Raw genomic sequence first — 4912 nt, 5'->3', positions numbered from 1 at the left:
ATCACCATAATGATAGGGGACTAGACCTGTGATTTCATTGATGTGGGGAGTTCCCTGAAGAGGAGACTCTCCCTATCAATTCAGGTTGCCATTTTCTCTGTAACTTGGAGCTTCAGAGAGTAGCCTAGGGCACTCAAAGGTTACGTGATTTGTTTAGTCACAAGGCCCCATATATGCCCATAGTGGAACTTAAACTGAAGCTTTCTTCTTTCCAAGGGTAGCTCTCTATCCACTACATCATGCTGCCCTGCAATTATCAATAAAACAATTGACATGTGATCATTTAGTACCTATATTGAAGCAAGAAGATCTGGGATGGAAATAGAAGCCCTGAGTTTGAATTCCAGTGCTGTTTACTCCATCTATCCATGTGAAAAGTGGGGAAGCACTTTATTCTTTTTGGGTCTCAGTTTCCTCCTAAGCCATAACTAGGTGAGGGGAGAAGATGAAGCATCAGTGATGGGAATAGCTGTGATTTTAACCTGAATATGTTTTTTTTCACATACATAATTTTGAATTTGGGGGTGGGGAGGTCAGGATTGGTCAGGATCCATAGCTCAAGGGTGGCTTTGGGAGAACTAAAAAAAAACAGATTATATTTCAAATGTAAACAGATAATGATATATTATATATATGGAGAAGGTAGATGTTGAGTTATCTTTGGAAGGCACAGATTTCTTCAAATGAATAGAAGACTAGTTCATGTATGGGAGATGTATTGAGTAGGGACTTAGGTATGGGAGAGGTTAAAATCTGCTGAAGTGACGGTAAGGAGGTTTGCTAGATTTGGGGTCAGGGAATGGGAATTTAGATATAATACATCCTTTTTTGTTCATATTGAATTAGAAACACATGATTTTCAGAAATTAAACATGGAGAGACACTATTGTGTACTGGATAGGGAGCAGGCTTCGGGGTCAGAAAGCTCTGAATTTCAATCTTATTTTTGACACATACTGCCTCTGTGATCTTAGGCAAGTCACAACCTCAGTGCCCTCAAACAACCCTGTAAGAACCTGAGTTCTTAACCTGGGGTTTGTGAAATTGGTATTTTTATATATTAAATAACTATTTCAATGTAATTGGTTTCCTTTGTAATCCTCTATATTTTATTTTATGCATTTAAGAACATTTTTTCTGAGAAGGGGTCCATATGATTCATCAAAATGCCAAAGCGGTCCGTGATACTTAAAAAGATTAACAGCCCTGTAAGTTGAAGACCAAATACCAATCAGCACTGGTAGAAGAAATCCTTCACCTCTAGGTCTCTACACCATTGAAATCACCGGTCTGGTAAAAAGAAAAAAGAAAAACATTATAGAGACAGTATGCATAGTTCGAAGAACACCAAAATAGGTCATGGCACTCTTAAAATAATAAATAACTGTGACCTTAAACAAATCACTCAACCAATCTGTCCCTAGTTTCCTGACCTATAAAATGAGGAAGTTGGATGAGATGACCTGTGATACCATCTATAGTATTTTGTGATATTAAAGGTCACTATTGAATCTAAAAGAAAGGACACAGAATCATAGATTTAAAGCTTGGATAAAATGTTATAAGTCACACTATTCAAGACTCTTATTTCACAAATGAGGAAACTAAGGCCTAGAGAGCTTAAGTGATTTGCCCAAGGTCACCCAGGTAAGGAAACAAAAGAGCCGAGATTTGAACTCAGATGCTCTGACTCCAAATTCAAGCATGCTTCTCAGTCTACCATACTGACCCCAAAATTCATTTTCTCAAGTTTGTGAGATATAGAAAAATGTGGCTGTTAAGAATGCACAGATTTTTAGAAGCCTCTGTAGATGCACTTGAGTTTCTAAAATGTGACAGTCTGCCTTCGGTGATTAGGCATAGAGTTTTCAATTCATCTGGCCTGGAGGAGTCCCTACTGACTTCAAGCCTTCAGTGAGGTATGCCACAAAATGAGAAGCTGGCCCACAGAGTTGTAATATTGAAGAATCACAGGGGCTTCAATGTTAGACCATTTTTTCTAGCTCATATTAATTATCCAATTTGTGATGGAAGGAAAAGGAAAGACATGTTTTTGAAGAATGAATACTTCCTGACTATCTGAAAGAAATCATATCTTTTCAATCGCAGTGGGAATAATGATTTGGAAACCTCTAATATTATAAAATACATCATTTCTAAGGCCTTTTTTGTGATCGTTTATCGATATTCATGCAGCAGCTAGGTGGGGCAGTGAATAGAGTGCTCTGCCTGAAATCAGTAAAACTCATCTTCCTGAGTTCAAATCTGGCCTCAGACACTTAGTAGCTGTTTGACCCTGGGCAGGCCACTTAACCCTGTTTGCCTCAGTTTCCTCATCTATAAAGTGGGATGGAGAAGGACATGGCAAAGCATTACAGTATCTGCAAGAAAATCCCATATGGGGTCATGAAGAATTAGACACAATTGAATTACTAAGCAACATTCCCCTTCATTAAAATCCCAAAGTCTAATCCCAAGACTTCATTGTGATATGGGGTATCCCTAGGTTTTTGAAAATTGAGCTGTGTAAGCTTTTCTAAGATGGAAAGACTTCGAGTTCAGTGCCAGAGAACTAGTGTCTAGTATCTGAAGTCCAATCTAGCTAAGTTCGGAGACACTCATCACTAGATTGTTCACAGGGTGATGAATTTTTAAGCTATGCCAGCTTTTGCATATTGCCTAGTAAGCTGTGGAAGGCTATTCTCTGCAGACTGCATTGTAGGAGAGAGTGCCCACATGTAGGAAATTAAGCATTCTTCAAATATGGAAGTATGTTCTGTGTTCTATTGAATCCAAAAGTCCCATGAGAAATCACTTTGAGGTCCTAGAAAACAAATTTGATCACCAATAGATGTTCCAATACTGGAGTGAGTATTAGAATTCTGGGGTCTTAAGAGCTACAGAAGGCTTCAATGCATACTACAGCATCAAGGAACTTCTACCTTTCATTAGTATTAGGGATTCATATTTGTGGAGATACAGGTTATTGGTGGGGGGGAGGGTGTTGGATTTCATTGGTGTAGTGGTACTGGAAACTGCCAACAAGGAAATCCCCTCCAACAATACAGATCAGCAACTTAAGTGTAATTTATAATCTTGAAGAGTTGCCTGGGAGCACTGAGAAGTTAGGTAAATTACCCATGGTCACCCAGCTGATGACCAGAAAAACCTGAACCCAGTCAGGTCTTCCTGACTCCCAGGATGGCCCTTTATCTTTATTTTTCAGGCCATTATTTGAGTAAGAAATTTTTCACTTTGTGGGTCTCAAATTTAAGCTTAAGATGATTTTGTTCTATGACCTCCACAATGTTACCATTAACTGAATGATATCTGGGAATTCCTTAGATCTTCCTTTCCCTATTGAGGGAAAAACAGTTCTCTGATAGTTCAATTATGATGGTGGATTGGGGTTTTGTATTGCATTTTATCTTTTCTCAGGATGTCTTGTGTTTTTTCAAAGAAGTTCAACATGGGAATGAGAGTAAATCTTAGTAGAGTAGAAAGAAAGTACACACAGTTGTTGAGGACATAGAAACCTATCTAGCCATTTTTGTTCCAAAATTCTAACAGAAAACTATAACTGTTAGGTGAATGACTTAATTGGATATAGCATTAAAAACATCTTATTTTAGGAAATCCCAGAATCCTAAGTTTAACTTAGCCATTTTTATCTTGAACTCTGAACTTGGCCAGTTGGCTTCGACATTATCAGTTTAAGCAAATGAACTACTTAAGTTTTCTTTCTGTGTTCATATGAATATAATTCTAAAAATTTCTGAAAGAATAAAATGAAAATTTAAGATACTCAAATCATATATTAAGGAAGATTTTGCTAGAGTTATTGCCCTGCCACAGAGGTAGATTTACATATGAAAACAGGCTTATACACATAAACAGTAACAATTATTGACTAGCCACTCAAAAGCCTGATGAAATTTTATTATCTACATCAGCATTTTATGGGAGAAATTTGATTTGGGGGGTCCAGACTTGTGATTTTATTAGTATAAGAAACTCCCAGAAAGAATATTAGCTCAACAATTATTCAACAACCAATTTGTAACTTAAAGTCTTAGAAAGGTACCTGGAGTGTTGAGAGATTAGATGACCTGACTAGGGTCATATATATGTTAAAGGCAGGACTTCCGGACTACCAGACCAGCTCTCCCTCCATTACACCATGCTGCCTAAATAATTTTCTACATAAATGAATTGGCAAAGTTGTTTGGCATTTAATACAGTAAAAAACACCACACTGATTCCACCTAGTCCAATATTTTGTCATTGACATCGATGCCAGGAATATTTTATGGGATAGTGTGGAACTTTATAGGACTGTAGATTTTGAGTAGGAAGAGACCTTAGAAATTTTCAAACCTTGCCATATCATTTTAAATATGAGAAAATTGAGAGAGGTTAAATTACTTGTCCATAGTCAAACAGGTAGGAATTAGCAGTATTAGGCTATGAACTCCTATTCTTTGCTTCTAGCTCATGACATCTTGTGCAAGATCATCTTATAAGGTATCTTCTATGACCCCTGCTTATGTACCAAAAATAAGCTAAGTACAGATCCACCGAAGGGGCAGCTAGAAGGCACAGTGGATAGAGTACCAGGCCTTGAGTCAGGAAGACTTATCTCCCTCAGTTCAAATGTGTCCTCAGGGGCAGCTGGTGAGCTCTGTAGCGAGTCCCTCCAAAAACCTATAAAAAAATGGCTCTGAACCAATTCTAGAATGGCAGAACTCACAAAACAGCAGAGGGAAGCAGGGCTCCAGCCCAGGACAGCCTGGATGGTCTCTGGGTGAGGTCTATCCCACACGGAGCTGGGAGCTGGGAACGGAGTGGAGCAGAACCCAGCCTGAATGGCGTGGACCATCCAGACCAGAAGCCGGGCGGAGGGGGCCCTGGC

This window comes from Trichosurus vulpecula, chromosome 5 (genome assembly GCF_011100635.1).
Source record: "Trichosurus vulpecula isolate mTriVul1 chromosome 5, mTriVul1.pri, whole genome shotgun sequence".
Classification (NCBI taxonomy): domain Eukaryota; kingdom Metazoa; phylum Chordata; class Mammalia; order Diprotodontia; family Phalangeridae; genus Trichosurus; species Trichosurus vulpecula.
Note: the sequence above shows the minus strand (reverse complement) of the source record.